The following is a 19443-nucleotide window of genomic DNA, read 5'->3' on the forward strand; positions in this document are numbered from 1 at the left end:
CAATCAGAGATTCTTAAACAAACAGTGAAACTTGAAACCACTGAGACACGACTTAGATATGCCAAAGTGGAGGCGGAGTTGTTGCACCGCGAAGCTACACTCAAAGCAGAGAAAAACGTCCTCGCTATGAAGCGAGACGTTGACAAAGCTGAGTCGGGATTACAAGCTGTTAAGAAGGCATTGGATTTCGATCTTAAAGACTATGGTGAAAGTTACGAACCACCAAGGATCGCTAATCCAGTAGTTCAACATGCCAAAGAAGACAGAATGTCCGAAAGAAAGTACCGTAGTTCTAACGTTCCAGATACACTTAACATTACAGAACAACGTACAGCAGAATTTGTGGAGCAATCGCGCTCACATCATTCCTTACATTTTAGCAAACATGACTTTAAAGCGAACAATGTAAACATTCCTATTCATTCTTTTGGACCATTGAATCCTACAGCACAACCTTTTGTTCCTACCCAGAGGAATGAAGCACAAGAATTTGCCAAGTTCATGGTGAAGAAAGACTTAATCACATCTAGACTCATATCATTTGATGACCAGCCGTCACATTTCTCATCTTGGAAAATTAGTTTTCAACACATAATGACTGAGTTAGATACAAACCCATTGGAACAGTTCGACCTTCTTACACAGTATTTGGGACCAAGCTCAAAACAGCATGCTCAGAACATAAGATGTGCTAATAAAGGCAACAGTAGTATACCGCTGTTCAAAACTCGTAAATCTAGGGACAGAAAACAAAATTTGGGTATCAAACGTAAACTGAGGGAAACGCATTAAATATAATGAGGAGAACAACGACACAACATTAAAATGTAACACACACAGAATGCTCATAATACAGCTACTGCAGTGCGTCTTATATGGGAACGCTTAGATGCTAGATTTGGTAGTCCAGAGATGATCGAATCCTCACTTTACTCACGTATAGTTAACTTTCCAAAACTTTCAAACGATAACCGAAAGGAACTTTATGACTTCGCAGACTTAGCTGCAGAGATAGATTCTATTCGTATGATGAAAAGTTTTCTCCTATATTTGCTTACTTCGATTCCTCTCTTGGTGTAAATCGTTTTGTAACCAGACTACCTTACAACATTCAAGAAACGTGGACTACTACCGCCAATGGTTATAAGTCAAAGAACAATGGAGCATATCCGCCATTCTCCTTCTTTGTGCCATTCCTGCAAAACCTTGCTAAAGTGTGTAGTGACCCTGGATTCATTTATGACAATCAAGACACAAAACCAACCACATCAAAGCAAACCAGATTTCAAAGTCCCACGCAAGTGTCAAGCATTAAAACCGACATTGGTAACAATGACTACAGGCCACCGTTTCAGAAGTCGAATGAGGACTAATGTCCACTTCACGGAACTAACCATACACTCAACACGTGCCGTGGTTTTCGTGCTAAACCATTATCAGAGAGACTTGATTTAATTAAGCAGAAAGGTTTGTGTTTCAAGTGTTGCGGACCTAAGAGACATTTCCCTGACAAATGTAAAGAGGATGTCAAATGTAGCATGTGTGATTCTTGTGACCATCCTTCAGCCTTACACGTAGACGTTGAAAATGAACCCCAGCAAAAGCACGAGGAGGATAATTCAAATGAACAGATTAGCAACACATACACTAGAATATGTGACTCGATAAACAATACTAGTAATTCTTGCTCCAAGATAGTACTTGCCAAAGTATATCATACTGATAGACCAGAACGTTTCAAAACTGTTTACTGCGTGACAAACGACCAAAGTAACAGAACTTTAGCTACTTCAGATTTCTTCAATTTCTTCAGAAAAAATGGCAAAGAAATCGTATACGCACTTGTTTCTTGTGCTGGGAGGTTCGTCAGTAGTGAAAGAAGGACTTCCGGATACGTACTAGAGTCACTGGACGGGTCATCCTGTCTTAATGTACCTGAAATAATCGAATGTAGCGACATTCCTAACAATCGTGAGGAGATACCCTCACCTGTTATAGCTTCTAGTTATCCTCACATAAAGGACATATCGAGTTGTATTCCTGACATTGACAATCAGTCTGAGATCCAGATGTTAATAGGCCGTGACCTAATTAGAGCACACCATGTTCTTGAACACCGTGTAGGAGTCAACGATTTACCGTAAGCACAACTTTTACCCTTATGATGGGTTATTGTTGGAAATGTATGCCTTGGAAGATTGCAGGAACAACAACTTGTCAATGTGAACAAAACCGTAATTGTCGGCAATGTACAATCTGTTTTATTGTTTCCGCGTGATAGTGAGACACCAGTTGGATTAGCCCCAACTTTCGAGAAGTTCATACCAGACAAACCTTTTTAGAGAACGGTAGGCAAATATCAAACCATGGAACAAAATCATTTGATATGAATTTTAGGTTGCAACTCTGAAAAGCCCACTCATGTGGTAGATATAGTCGCTTCAAACTGCAGATCAGTGCTCGAAGCATTTCAATCAGATGACCTTGCCACAAATCTCAAGGACCTCGACCTTGAATTGGCAGATCTCTTGTTACAGATGAGCTTAGGTCTTTCCTGGGACACTGAACTGGACGAGTTCACCTTAAGGGTGTCTTCTGACTACAAGCCATTTACACGCCGCGGATTTCTGTCAACAGTCAACAGTTTGTATGACCCTATTAGCTTAGCAACACCCGTGATTATCAAGGACAAGTTATTCATAAGTCCAACCTTAAGGCTTTTATCTACTTTTGATTGGAATAATCCATTCCCAGAATCACTAAATCAAACATGGGAATCAAGTTTACCTTCATTGAGCCAACATGAACATTTACCTACACAGAAGATGTCATTAGACCTTCATGTGTAAACAGTGTTAAACAAGAGGACTACACCTTCTTAGATGCTTCAAAAGATGCAAACACAGATACATACTTTAATCTGTATAGTGCAAGTACCGTTAACATAAACTTTCACTTCAGACCGATTACTTAGGACCAATTCGCTCCTTGAAACTGAGTGACTATGATAGTGACATTGTGTTTAATCAACCACATTTGATACATAAACAATTATTACAACATTGTTAGGGACGCACATGTTAATTTTTCATATGACATTTGTCGAGGATAAATAGAGACAATCACATTACGCGGGATTCATACATGTACATTTACGCGTTACCGCTCTCTATATGTAACGTCATGGTTGCTATGTATTTAACGTCATTGTATCTTACCAGCATTAAATCATCCATTTGTATAGACGTCTTTTTCTCTATTCAAAACACAATGCAACTACAACTTATACGATCACGAGATTGGTGCCGTGACCAGGATAGAAGATGGATTCGTCGAGAATCAAGTCTATTCGAGCTGGAAATAGAGCCGCTGTTACGAAATTCTTCAAGAAACTAGATGAGCTGAACACTGATTCGGAGATGGATATTGACATTGCAGGTCCAATTATTGACGCTATAGTGAAAAAACAAAGTGTAATTCTTAAACTGGATGAACAGATTTTGGAAAATACATCGGATGAAGATATAGAAGTTGAAATCACAGATGCAGATGAGTATAATTTAGATCTTGAAACAAATTTACGCCGTTATAAGAAAATAGCACAAGCAGTTACACGTACATGTACAGAATTATCTCATGAAAGCATCCCAAACACACGCCACGTCATAACCCTACCTACTTTTTCTGGGGATATTCTAGAGTGGCAATACTTTTGGGAGTCGTTTGAAAACACAATTCACAGCAATCATACACTTACTGATGTCCAGAAATTCACGTACCTACAGTCACTTCTAGATGCAGACGATTTGAATGTCATAAATGGTTTAAACTTGTCCAGCGCAAACTATCACAAAGCCGTGGAGTTGTTAGTAAATCGCTTTGGGAAAACACACAAAATTGTGAACGCTTATATGAAAGCTCTTTTAGATTTGCCAGCACCCTCATACACATTAGAAAGTATCCGTATTTTTTCGGATAAGTCAGAGGTTTATATCCGTGGACAAGAATCTTAAGGACAGTGCCAAGATACATATGGTTCCCAGTTAATCCCAGTTATGCTTGGTAAGCTCCCTATTGCCGTAAAAAGTAATATCACAAGAGAGAACAGAAACGACGACTGGACTCTAGGAAATCTTAGAAAGGCAATACAACGTGAAATATTGATTCAAGATGCTAGCACTAATGATAGTGCGTCTTATGATATACCTACCGCAAGTTTCCATGCCGGCATTGGTAAGAAAAATGGGAATTAAGTAAATAAATCAAAATCTAAAAACTATTCTCAAAGTAAAATGTGCATTTATTGCAATGTTCAACATTTCCCTGCAGAATGTAAAAAGTACACCGACAGCAAATCAAGAATGGCGATTGTTTTGAAGAGAAACCTATGTTTCAATTGTTTAGGTAACTATAGAATATGAGAATGTAAGTCGAAAAACACATGCCGTAAATGTCAACGTAAGCACCACACTAGTTATGCAATGAAACTTCAGTTCAGAATGTTACAAGTAATACAGAAAACGGCACGCCAATCATGCATACATCTGCTAAACAGGAAAACTCGACCGTCTTTTTGAAAAAAGCAATAGCTCCCATATGGTCACACAATCAGTGCGCCGACGCTCACATCCTTTTCGACGAAGGAGCGCAACGATCATTTATGACGCAGGAAATAGCCGACAAGTTGAACGTTAAGCCAGACGGAAAGGAAACCCTCAACATATCCGCCTTCGGAAATTCGGACAAGAACGTTCGTCACATGAATAAAGCCACAGTATTTTTAGAAGCAGACTCAGGAGAGAAAATACCTTTAAAGGTATTAATTGTACCTACCATAGCAGCGCCGATTCAGAATAACCGCAGGTACATTTCGCAGCAACTACATTATTTGAAAGGACTAAAACTAGCCCACTCGTTATCAGAGGATAATAGCTTTCAGATTTCTTTACTCATTGGAGCAGACCACTACTGGGATGTAATCAAAGATGATTACATCCCAGTAGTGGTCTGCTCAAATGAGTAAAGAAAGCGTCATTGTCTTAATGTACCTGAAATAATCGAATGTAGCGACATTCCTAACAATCGTGAGGAGATACCCTCACCTGTTATAGCTTCTAGTTATCCTCACATAAAGGACATATCGAGTTGTATTCCTGACATTGACAATCAGTCTGAGATCCAGATGTTAATAGGCCGTGACCTAATTAGAGCACACCATGTTCTTGAACACCGTGTAGGAGTCAACGATTTACCGTATGCACAACTTTTACCCTTATGATGGGTTATTGTTGGAAATGTATGCCTTGGAAGATTGCAGGAACAACAACTTGTCAATGTGAACAAAACCGTAATTGTCGGCAATGTACAATCTATTTTATTGTTTCCGCGTGATAGTGAGACACCAGTTGGATTAGCCCCAACTTTCGAGAAGTTCATACCAGACAAACCTTTTTAGAGAACGGTAGGCAAATATCAAACCATGGAACAAAATCATTTGATATGAATTTTAGGTTGCAACTCTGAAAAGCCAACTCATGTGGTAGATATAGTCGCTTCAAACTGCAAATCAGTGCTCGAAGCATTTCAATCAGATGACCTTGCCACAAATCTCAAGGACCTCGACCTTGAATTGGCAGATCTCTTGTTACAGATGAGCTTAGGTCTTTCCTGGGACACTGAACTGGACGAGTTCACCTTAAGGGTGTCTTCTGACTACAAGCCATTTACACGCCGCGGATTTCTGTCAACAGTCAACAGTTTGTATGACCCTATTAGCTTAGCAACACCCGTGATTATCAAGGACAAGTTATTCATAAGTCCAACCTTAAGGCTTTTATCTACTTTTGATTGGAATAATCCATTCCCAGAATCACTAAATAAAACATGGGAATCAAGTTTACCTTCATTGAGCCAACATGAACATTTACCTACACAGAAGATGTCATTGGAACTTCATGTGTAAACAGTGTTAAACAAGAGGACTACAACTTCTTAGATGCTTCAAAAGATGCAAACACAGATACATACTTTAATCTGTATAGTGCAAGTACCGTTAACATAAACTTTCACTTCATACCGATTACTTAGGACCAATTCGCTCCTTGAAGCTGAGTGACTATGATAGTGACATTGTGTTTAATCAACCACATTTGATACATAAACAATTATTATAACATTGTTAGGGACGCACATGTTAATTTTTCATATGACATTTGTCGAGGATAAATAGAGACAATCACATTACGCAGGATTCAAACATATACATTTACGCGTTACCGCTCTCTATATGTAACGTCATGGTTGCTATGTATTTAACGTCATTGTATCTTACCAGCATTAAATCATCAATTTGTATAGACGTCTTTTTCTCTATTCAAAACACAACGCAACTACAACTTATACGATCACGAGATTGGTGCCGTGACCAGGATAGAAGATGGATTCGTCGAGAATCAAGTCTATTCGAGCTGGAAATAGAGCCGCTGTTACGAAATTCTTCAAGAAACTAGATGAGCTGAACACTGATTCGGAGATGGATATTGACATTGCAGGTCCAATTATTGACGCTATAGTGAAAAAACAAAGTGTAATTCTTAAACTGGATGAACAGATTTTGGAAAATACATCGGATGAAGATATAGAAGTTGAAATCACAGATGCAGATGAGTATAATTTAGATCTTGAAACAAATTTACGCCGTTATAAGAAAATAGCACAAGCAGTTACACGTACATGTACAGAATTATCTCATGAAAGCATCCCAAACACACGCCACGTCATAACCCTACCTACTTTTTCTGGGGATATTCTAGAGTGGCAATACTTTTGGGAGTCGTTTGAAAACACAATTCACAGCAATCATACACTTACTGATGTCCAGAAATTCACGTACCTACAGTCACTTCTAGATGCAGACGCTTTGAATGTCATAAATGGTTTAAACTTGTCCAGCGCAAACTATCACAAAGCCGTGGAGTTGTTAGTAAATCGCTTTGGAAAAACACACAAAATTGTGAACGCTTATATGAAAGCTCTTTTAGATTTGCCAGCACCCTCATACACATTAGAAAGTATCCGTATTTTTTCGGATAAGTCAGAGGTTTATATCCGTGAACTAGAATCTTTAGGACAGTGCCAAGATACATATGGTTCCCTGTTTATCCCACTTATGCTTGGTAAGCTCCCTATTGCCGTAAAAAGTAATATCACAAGAGAAAACGGAAACGACGACTGGACTCTAGGAAATCTTAGAAAGGCAATACAACGTGAAATATTGATTCAAGAAGCTAGCACTAGTGATAGTGCGTCTTATGATATACCTACCGCAAGTTTCCATGCCGGCATTGGTAAGAAAAATGGGAATTACGTAAATAAATCAAAATCTAAAAACTATTCTCAAAGTAAAATGTGCATTTATTGCAATGTTCAACATTCCCCTGCAGAATGTAAAAAGTACACCGACAGCAAATCAAGAATGACGATTGTTTAGAAGAGAAACCTATGTTTCAATTGTTTAGGTAACCATAGAATATCAGAATGTAAGTCGAAAAACACATGCCGTAAATGTCAACGTAAGCACCACACTAGTTATGCAATGAAACTTCAGTTCAGAATGTTACAAGTAATACAGAAAACGGCACGCCAATCATGCATACATCTGCTAAACAGGAAAACTCGACCGTCTTTTGAAAACAGCAATAGCTCCCATATGGTCATTTTCGACGAAGGAGCGCAACGATCATTTATGACGCAGGAAATAGCCGACAAGTTGAACGTCAAGCCAGACGGAAAGGAAACCCTCAACATATCCGCCTTCGGAAATTCGGACAAGAACGTTCGTCACATGAATAAAGCCACAGTGTTTTTAGAAGCAGACTCAGGAGAGAAAATACCTTTACAGGTATTAATTGTACCTACCATAGCAGCGCCGATTCAGAATAACCGCAGGTACATTTCGCAGCAACTACATTATTTGAAAGGACTAAAACTAGCCCACCCGTTATCAGAGGATAATAGCTTTCAGATTTCTTTACTCATTGGAGCAGACCACTACTGGGATGTAATCAAAGATGATATCGTTCGAGGCGACGGACCGACAGCGATGAGCTCCAAGATAGGATATTTGTTATCTGGACCACTTACATGTACAAGAGGACAACGCAATTCACATATGATGCACATATTATCCAGTCACACAAAAGAGGACTATGATATTGCGAGATTTTGGAAATTGGAGTCCCTTGGTATACAAGAAAACGACAAACTAAACACAGAGAAACAGAACATCAAGAATTCTTCATCAATATCGAAAGCATATGAGGATGGAAAGTACGTTACAAAACTTCCATCGATTGAAGAATGTCCTGAATTACCGACAAACGAGATGATTGCAAGAGCAAGGACCCATAGAGTAGTTAACCGCTTAAACCAGGAACCAAACTTATTCAAAATATATGGCGACATAATTAAATTAAAGAGCAGGAAACACGTGGTTTCATCGAAAAGATAGAAGAGAATGAGGAAGAGCCACAGCGCATACACTACATAGCGCATCACCCCGTCAAGTAAGATTCTACAACTACTCCGATTAGAATTGTGTATGATTGCAGTTGTAGAGAGAACGCAAAAAGTCCGAGTTTGAATGACTGTCTTCATTCATATCCGCCAATTACAAATGACATAACAGAGCTACTTACCAGATTTCGTACTCAGAAGTTTGCAGTGACAACAGACATCGAAAAGGCATTTCTGCAAGTTGGACTTCATGAATCTGACCGTGATGTAACTCGCTTCTTTTGGTTAAGTGACCCAACAGATTCAACCAGTCCGTTTACAACATATCATTCCAAGTCAGTCTTATTCGGAGCTACATGCTCACCATTTATACTGAATGCAACTTTATTAAAACACTTTGAAGAGAATCCTAGTCCAACAGCTTCAAGAATTACACAAGACTTGTATGTAGATAATGTTTTAACTAGTTTTACTGATGAAGACGACTTAATGTAATTTTACCGTGATTCCAGGTGTTTATTACAGAAAGGAGGCTTTAATCTCAGATCATGGAACTCTAATTCTAATAGACTACGAGAACTTGCTGACACAAAAAACGTACTAGATTTCAGTAAAGAGGTCAACATACTTGGAATGCGCTGGAATGTTGCGGACGACAAACTTTTATTTGCCGAAGTAGACATAGATTCAACCATGGTAGATGTAACAAAAAGGGAAATATTACGACAGTCGTCTAAAATCTTTGATCCGCTTGGCATACTTAGTCCCGTGACAGTGAAAGCTAAGATACTAATGCAGTCACTATGGAAACGTAATTTTGGATGGGACGAACGATTACCTGAAGATGTAACTACGCAATGGACTACTTTATCTACAGATCTTAAATATACAAAATCAGTTGAACTTTCCAGACTACTTAACAACGATGGATTATCGCCACAAACAGCAAGATTACACATTTTTACCGATGCTAGCAAACAAGCTTATGGAGCATGCGCCTACATTGTACAAGGAAAACATTCGCAATTAGTTATGGCTAAAACAGAGTTGCACCGCTAAAAGTAATTACTTTGTCGCGATTGGAGTTGATGGGCGCCGTAGTTGGAGCGAAATTAGCTAAACATGTGTCAAATATTTTAGGAATTACAGAAATTACATTTTGGTGTGATAGCCAAATCGTTTTGAGTTGGTTGTATTCGTCGAAAATACAAAAAACGTTTATTTTTAATAGAATTACAGAAATCCGACAACTTGTGGAAAATAAAACTTGGAGGTATTGTCCAACTGACTGTAACCCCGACGACTATCTTACCCGCGGTATGTCTTCATCTAAGTTTTTGAATAATGATACTTGGTTCAACGGACCGAAATGGCTTGCACATGAAGAACAATGGCCGCATTGGGATCGAAATTCCGTTGCTATGACAACAATTACAGATAATGAAAGTAAAGATACAGACCGGCAAATTCAACAAAATGATGGCAGATTCACAGTTGTAAAGGAAGTCATCAATATAGAGAAGTACAGCAGTTATCCGAAACTGCTTCGTATAATGTCTTACGTATTGCGCTTTATAGCGAATTGCAGAACACTTTCACAAAACAGGAAATACCAACATTTAGAGGTAGACGAGATTCAAAATCCTTCACTCGTGTTGACACGGAATGTACGGCAAACTAATTTTATGAATGAGATCCGCAATATTGTTTCAAAGGATACTAATCGACTATCTATTGTACGACAGTTACGGTTATATATCGACGAAAAAGGACTACTACGTTCCGGCGGAAGAATTGATAATGCGCTCGTTAGCGAAACAGTGAAATATCCTTATTTACTTCCGACAAAACACCCATTGACAACATTAATTATTTTGGACGCACACAAACTACAAAATCACAGTGGAATAAATGGAACAATTACGTTAATTCAACAGACATATTGGATACCGAAAATCCGACAGAGAGTGAAAACCGCATTACGGAATTGTATTCCCTGTAGGAAAATAATTAGTCGACCGTATGTGGCGCCTGACCCACCACCGCTACCAAAAGATCGCCTTGGAGAAGATCCGCCATTCAGCGTCACGTGAGTTGATTTTACAGGAGCGTTACATGTACTACAAAATGGTAACAAGGAAACAAAAGCGTACATATGTCTTTTTACGTGCACTTCAACCAGAGCTGTTCACATTGAGTTAGTTCAGGATTTAACGACACATTCATTTTTATTAGCTTTTCGCAGATTTGTTAGCCGTCGATCTTTACCGAAAATAATAATATCTGACAATGCTTCTACGTATAAATCTGCAGCGACAGAGATTTTTAAAATATTCAAATCAGAAACAGTGCATGGAAATCTTAGCGAGTTAGGAACAGTGTGGAAGTTTATACCCAGCAGGGCTCCTTGGTACGGAGGATGCTGGGAGCGACTTATTGGACTTACAAAAACCTCTCTCAAGAGAACATTAGGACGTGACTGTATCGACTTAGATATGCTACACACCGTTGTTACAGAAATCGAGTGCACACTGAATGACCGACCGTTAACATACATCTCTACTGATGAAAAGGATCCAGAACCACTAACGCCGTCTCATCTTATGTATGGCAGAAGATTAAAGAAACTTCCGTATCCTTCAAATGACCACAGCGAATTCAAAGACACTAGAAAAACACTAACTTGCGATTATGCGCTAAAACGTAAAAAACAACAGCAAGAATTACTACAACATTTTCGGACGAGATGGAAGAAGAAGTACCTAACATCACTAAGGGAATTCCACAGAGCCAGTGGAAATAACTTACAGAGGATAAAGACCGGGGACATAGTACAGATTCATGATGACTCCCCTAGAACAGTATGGAACATTAGTATCATCGAGGACCTTGTGCGTGGTAGAGATGGTTTGGTGAGATCAGCTATAGTGCGTACAAAATTTGGACTTAGGCCAATCGTCAAACTCTACCCACTAGAGATAAATTCAAATGACAATGATGAATCGCAAATACTTAGAAGGAGTGTTCGTTTACAAAACCGCAAGCAGAGACTTAAATTAATTGAGAACAATTTTCAATCGCAATTTGATTCAGAGATAGTTTTATATGTGATTCATAGACTTTAAAGTTTCAAATATTTCATTTCTTTTCATTTATAGATATTTTTCTTAACTTGGATAAATTGTTCATTGAGACTTTAATTGCACAAACTCGCGGCCCGGAGTATGTCGAGGATAAATAGAGACAATCACATTACGCGGGATTCATACATGTACATTTACGCGTTACCGCTCTCTATATGTAACGTCATGGTTGCTATGTATTTAACGTCATTGTATCTTACCAGCATTAAATCATCCATTTGTATAGACGTCTTTTTCTCTATTCAAAACACAACGCAACTACAACTTATACGATCACGAGACATTATCCTATAATGTTTGAAAATGTAGTGATTTCCTATGAAATAAGAGGAGGAGTGTACTGTTTTGGTAAAGTGCCGAATTGACCATGTCGTCCTTTTTTTATCATTTCACTCCCCAGTCTAATCTATCCCTCGATATTTGTCAAAACTGATTTGAGGTTTAATCCACCACTAGAGTAAGTTTACCTTTTATATTTGTGCTCATTTTTTATATCGTTGTGCATATTGTTGAATTATACATTTTATGCAACTTCATATTTGATTATTGGTGTTCATTTACGCACGACATGAACAAATATTGCCGCTGTGAATTTACAGTACTGTTTGTATTTTTTATGTATGCATTTGCCCCTTAAATTCCATACTTTATTTGTCAATCCCACATATTAGGATTTATTATTGTGTTTTATTGATGTAGACAAGTATCACGCTCGAATTTTCTAGAAATACAGTACCGCAAATTTAATGTGTGTAAATTTTGTATCATGCACGGTATGAAAAGTACAGTCAATGACATATGCAACCTGTCATTTTTATTGCATACAGATACTTTCGTGTAACCTTTTTCGGATATATTGATGTTGTTTTTCGAAGTGTAGTGTACAAGAGTTACTTGTAGTGAACTATATAACCATTTTCGTTTTGAATGTACTACTTTTTGACATTTATTGTATAAGTGTTGACTTAATAGTATGCTTATGATTGTTATTTTGTACTTTCAGTTTTTCACCCTCTCTGGGGGTCTGTATACCGATAAACAGTTGATCTCTCAACGAATTATCAGTACAGTGAAAAATCTAGATTATAGAGATGAACCCAAGATAGATTTATCATGTTACAGTCAGAATCCGTTTCTGAAAGAGAGCTAAGATCTTCTAGAACACTAACATCATATGGAGATCACCTTTTCCAACAGTCTAATGAAAGACATCAATATATTATTAGAACTATTAAACGAGATATAGACGCTATTATACTAGATGTAGAAGATAATCTAGTGGTGGACCTCTCCACAGCGTCAACATACAGAGATGATATTTTGAAGTTGTCAGACAAGTATGAGAAAGAAGCTAACAGATATTTTGATTTCTTAAAATCATATAGGACAAGAGAAAGTGAATGTGAGCATGCATCATTTAAAGTGTCATTCTATGCTTTAAAGGCTAAGATATCAGTTGTCAAACAACATCTAAGTGAATTGCTGCCTAGGAGATCAATATAAAATAGTGAACGAACTCATAAAAGTCGTAGCTCCCAACATAGTTCCCGTCATACTGGGTCAACAAGACACTCGTCACTAAGTGCTCAATCAGAGATTCTTAAACAAACAGTGAAACTTGAAACCACTAAGACACGACTTAGATATGCCAAAGTGGAGGCGGAGTTGTTGCACCGCGAAGCTACACTCAAAGCAGAGAAAAACGTCCTCGCTATGAAGCGAGACGTTGACAAAGCTGAGTCGGGATTACAAGCTGTTAAGAAGGCATTGGATTTCGATCTTAAAGACTATGGTGAAAGTTACGAACCACCAAGGATCGCTAATCCAGTAGTTCAACATGCCAAAGAAGACAGAATGTCCGAAAGAAAGTACCGTAGTGCTAACGTACCAGATACACGTAACATTACAGAACAACGTACAGCAGAATTTGTGGAGCAATCGCGCTCACATCATTCCTTACATTTTAGCAAACATGACTTTAAAGCGAACAATGTAAACATTCATATTCATTCTTTTGGACCATTGAATCCTACAGCACAACCTTTTGTTCCTACCCAGAGGAATGAAGCACAAGAATTTGCCATATTCATGGTGAAGAAAGACTTAATCACATCTAGACTCATATCATTTGATGACCAGCCGTCACATTTCTCATCTTGGAAAATTAGTTTTCAACACATAATGACTGAGTTAGATACAAACCCATTGGAACAGTTCGACCTTCTTACACAGTATTTGGGACCAAGCTCAAAACAGCATGCTCAGAACATAAGATGTGCTAATAAAGACAACATTCAAGAAAAGTTGACTACTACCGCCAATGATTATAAGTCAAAGAACAATGGAGCATATCCGCCAATTCTCCTTCTTTGTGCCATTCCTGCAAAACATTGCTAAAGTGCGTAATGACCCTGGATTCATTTATGACAATCAAGACACAAAACCAACCACATCAAAGCAAACCAGATTTCAAAGTCCCACGCAAGTGTCAGGCATCAAAACCGACATTGGTAACAATGACTACAGGCCACCGTTTCAGAAGTCGAATGAGGACTTATGTCCACTTCACGGAACTAACCATACACTCAACACGTGCCGTGGTTTTCGTGCTAAACCATTATCAGAGAGACTTGATTTAATTAAGCAGAAAGGTTTGTGTTTCAAGTGTTGCGGACCTAAGAGACATTTCCGTGAAAATTGTAAAGAGGATGTCAAATGTAGCGTGTGTGGTTCTTGTGACCATCCTTCAGCCTTACACGTAGACGTTGAAAATGAACCCAAACAAAAGCACGAGGAGGAGAATTCAAATGAACAGATTAGCAACACATGTACTAGAATATGTGACTCGATAAACAATAGTAGTAATTCTTGCTCCAAGATAGTACTTGCCAAAGTATATCATCCTGATAGACCAGAACATTTCAAAACTGTTTATTGCGTGACAGACGACCAAAGTAACAGAACTTAAGCTACTTCAGACTTCTTCAATTTCTTCAGAGAAAATGGCAAAGAAATCGTATACGCACTTGTTTCTTGTGCTGGGAGGTTCGTCAGTAGTGAAAGAAGGACTTCTGGATACGTACTAGAGTCACTGGACGGGTCATCCTGTCTTAATGTACCTGAAATAATCGAATGTAGCGACATTCCTAACAATCGTGAGGAGATACCCTCACCTGTTATAGCTTCTAGTTATCCTCACATAAAGGACATATCGAGTTGTATTCCTGACATTGACAATCAGTCTGAGATCCAGATGTTAATAGGCCGTGACCTAATTAGAGCACACCATGTTCTTGAACACCGTGTAGGAGTCAACGATTTACCGTATGCACAACTTTTACCCTTATGATGGGTTATTGTTGGAAATGTATGCCTTGGAAGATTGCAGGAACAACAACTTGTCAATGTGAACAAAACCGTAATTGTCGGCAATGTACAATCTATTTTATTGTTTCCGCGTGATAGTGAGACACCAGTTGGATTAGCCCCAACTTTCGAGAAGTTCATACCAGACAAACCTTTTTAGAGAACGGTAGGCAAATATCAAACCATGGAACAAAATCATTTGATATGAATTTTAGGTTGCAACTCTGAAAAGCCCACTCATGTGGTAGATATAGTCGCTTCAAACTGCAGATCAGTGCTCGAAGCATTTCAATCAGATGACCTTGCCACAAATCTCAAGGACCTCGACCTTGAATTGGCAGATCTCTTGTTACAGATGAGCTTAGGTCTTTCCTGGGACACTGCACTGGACGAGTTCACCTTAAGGGTGTCTTCTGACTACAAGCCATTTACACGCCGCGGATTTCTGTCAACAGTCAACAGTTTGTATGACCCTATTAGCTTAGCAACACCCGTGATTATCAAGGACAAGTTATTCATAAGTCCAACCTTAAGGCTTTTATCTACTTTTGATTGGAATAATCCATTCCCAGAATCACTAAATAAAACATGGGAATCAAGTTTACCTTCATTGAGCCAACATGAACATTTACCTACACAGAAGATGTCATTGGAACTTCATGTGTAAACAGTGTTAAACAAGAGGACTACACCTTCTTAGATGCTTCAAAAGATGCAAACACAGATACATACTTTAATCTGTATAGTGCAAGTACCCTTAACATAAACTTTCACTTCATACCGATTACTTAGGACCAATTCGCTCCTTGAAGCTGAGTGACTATGATAGTGACATTGTGTTTAATCAACCACATTTGATACATAAACAATTATTATAACATTGTTAGGGACGCACATGTTAATTTTTCATATGACATTTGTCGAGGATAAATAGAGACAATCACATTACGCAGGATTCAAACATATACATTTACGCGTTACCGCTCTCTATATGTAACGTCATGGTTGCTATGTATTTAACGTCATTGTATCTTACCAGCATTAAATCATCCATTTGTATAGACGTCTTTTTCTCTATTCAAAACACAACGCAACTACAACTTATACGATCACGAGATTGGTGCCGTGACCAGGATAGAAGATGGATTCGTCGAGAATCAAGTCTATTCGAGCTGGAAATAGAGCCGCTGTTACGAAATTCTTCAAGAAACTAGATGAGCTGAACACTGATTCGGAGATGGATATTGACATTGCAGGTCCAATTATTGACGCTATAGTGAAAAAACAAAGTGTAATTCTTAAACTGGATGAACAGATTTTGGAAAATACATCGGATGAAGATATAGAAGTTGAAATCACAGATGCAGATGAGTATAATTTAGATCTTGAAACAAATTTACGCCGTTATAAGAAAATAGCACAAGCAGTTACACGTACATGTACAGAATTATCTCATGAAAGCATCCCAAACACACGCCACGTCATAACCCTACCTACTTTTTCTGGGGATATTCTAGAGTTGCAATACTTTTGGGAGTCGTTTGAAAACACAATTCACAGCAATCATACACTTACTGATGTCCAGAAATTCACGTACCTACAGTCACTTCTAGATGCAGACGCTTTGAATGTCATAAATGGTTTAAACTTGTCCAGCGCAAACTATCACAAAGCCGTGGAGTTGTTAGTAAATCGCTTTGGAAAAACACACAAAATTGTGAACGCTTATATGAAAGCTCTTTTAGATTTGCCAGCACCCTCATACACATTAGAAAGTATCCGTATTTTTTCGGATAAGTCAGAGGTTTATATCCGTGGACTAGAATCTTTAGGACAGTGCCAAGATACATATGGTTCCCTGTTTATCCCACTTATGCTTGGTAAGCTCCCTATTGCCGTAAAAAGTAATATCACAAGAGAAAACGGAAATGACGACTGGACTCTTGGAAATCTTAGAAAGGCAATACAACGTGAAATATTGATTCAAGAAGCTAGCACTAGTGATAGTGCGTCTTATGATATACCTACCGCAAGTTTCCATGCCGGCATTGGTAAGAAAAATGGGAATTACGTAAATAAATCAAAATCTAAAAACTATTCTCAAAGTAAAATGTGCATTTATTGCAATGTTCAACATTTCCCTGCAGAATGTAAAAAGTACACCGACAGCAAATCAAGAATAGCGATTGTTTAGAAGAGAAACCTATGTTTCAATTGTTTAGGTAACCATAGAATATCAGAATGTAAGTCGAAAAACACATGCCGTAAATGTCAACGTAAGCACCACACTAGTTATGCAATGAAACTTCAGTTCAGAATGTTACAAGTAATACAGAAAACGGCACGCCAATCATGCATACATCTGCTAAACAGGAAGACTCGACCGTCTTTTGAAAACAGCAATAGCTCCCATATGGTCACACAATCAGTGCGCCGACGCTCACATCCTTTTCGACGAAGGAGCGCAACGATCATTTATGACGCAGGAAATAGCCGACAAGTTGAACGTCAAGCCAGACGGAAAGGAAACCCTCAACATATCCGCCTTCGGAAATTCGGACAAGAACGTTCGTCACATGAATAAAGCCACAGTGTTTTTCGAAGCAGACTCAGGAGAGAAAATACCTTTACAGGCATTAATTGTACCTACCATAGCAGCGCCGATTCAGAATAACCGCAGGTACATTTCGCAGCAACTACATTATTTGAAAGGACTAAAACTAGCCCACCCGTTATCAGAGGATAATAGCTTTCAGATTTTTTTACTCATTGGAGCAGACCACTACTGGGATGTAATCAAAGATGATATCGTTCGAGGCGACGGACCGACAGCGATGAGCTCCAAGATAGGATATTTGTTATCTGGACCACTTACATGTACAAGAGGACAACGCAATTCACATATGATGCACATATTATCCAGTCACAAAAAAGAGGACTATGATATTGCGAGATTTTGGAAATTGGAGTCCCTTGGTATACAAGAAAACGACAAACTAAACACAGAGAAACAGAACATCAAGAATTTTTCATCAATATCGAAAGCATATGAGGATGGAAAGTACGTTACAAAACTTCCATGGATTGAAGAATGTCCTGAATTACCGACAAACGAGATGATTGCAAGAGCAAGGACCCATAGAGTAGTTAACCGCTTAAACCAGGAACCAAACTTATTAAAAATATATGGCGACATAATTAAATTAAAGAGCAGGAAACACGTGGTTTCATCGAAAAGATAGAAGAGAATGAGGAAGAGCCACAGCGCATACACTACATAGCGCATCACCCCGTCAAGAAAGATTCTACAACTACTCCGATTAGAATTGTGTATGATTGCAGTTGTAGAGAGAACGCAAAAAGTCCGAGTTTGAATGACTGTCTTCATTCATATCCGCCAATTACAAATGACATAACAGAGCTACTTACCAGATTTCGTACTCAGAAGTTTGCAGTGACAACAGACATCGAAAAGGCATTTCTGCAAGTTGGACTTCATGAATCTGACCGTGATGTAACTCGCTTCTTTTGGTTAAGTGACCCAACAGATTCAACCAGTCCGTTTACAACATATCGTTTCAAGTCAGTCTTATTCGGAGCTACATGCTCACCATTTATACTGAATGCAACTTTATTAAAACACTTTGAAGAGAATCCTAGTCCAACAGCTTCAAGAATTACACAAGACTTGTATGTAGATAATGTTTTAACTAGTTTTACTGATGAAGACGACTTAATGTAATTTTACCGTGATTCCAGGTGTTTATTACAGAAAGGAGGCTTTAATCTCAGATCATGGAACTCTAATTCTAATAGACTACGAGAACTTGCTGACACAAAAAACGTACTAGATTTCAGTAAAGAGGTCAACATACTTGGAATGCGCTGGAATGTTGCGGACGACAAACTTTTATTTGCCGAAGTAGACATAGATTCAACCATGGTAGATGTAACAAAAAGGGAAATATTACGACAGTCGTCCAAAATCTTTGATCCGCTTGGCATACTTAGTCCCGTGACAGTGAAAGCTAAGATACTAATGCAGTCACTATGGAAACGTAATTTTGGATGGGACGAACGATTACCTGAAGATGTAACTACGCAATGGACTACTTTATCTACAGATCTTAAATATACAAAATCAGTTGAACTTTCCAGACTACTTAACAACGATGGATTATCGATGGACTAAGCAACACAAACATGAGTCAATTCTCTTTTATTTTTTTATTTCACTGGTTAGTAATCAATGAGTTCAATCCATAGCACTTTCAAGACTGATACTCAATGCTTCTGTGATAAGAAGAGCACCAATGAGTAGGATAAAAGACAATTGGCTCTAGTCAGTTCTGGAGTCAAAATACCTCGTACGAGTATCGAAAAGGATATTTTTTTATTTTAACCTTACAAGTTAGATATA

The 19443-nt window shown here is 38.4% G+C and overlaps 1 protein-coding gene across 1 annotated transcript in view; it reads right to left on the reverse strand.

Moving 5' to 3' along the window:
- The window catches only part of LOC143074832 (degenerin-like protein asic-2), a 162686-nt gene that overhangs the window by 75137 nt on the left and 68106 nt on the right, over nucleotides 1–19443 (reverse strand). The gene's annotated exons all lie outside the window — the stretch shown is intronic.

This window comes from Mytilus galloprovincialis, chromosome 5, assembly GCF_965363235.1.
Source record: "Mytilus galloprovincialis chromosome 5, xbMytGall1.hap1.1, whole genome shotgun sequence".
Lineage (NCBI taxonomy): Eukaryota > Metazoa > Mollusca > Bivalvia > Mytilida > Mytilidae > Mytilus > Mytilus galloprovincialis.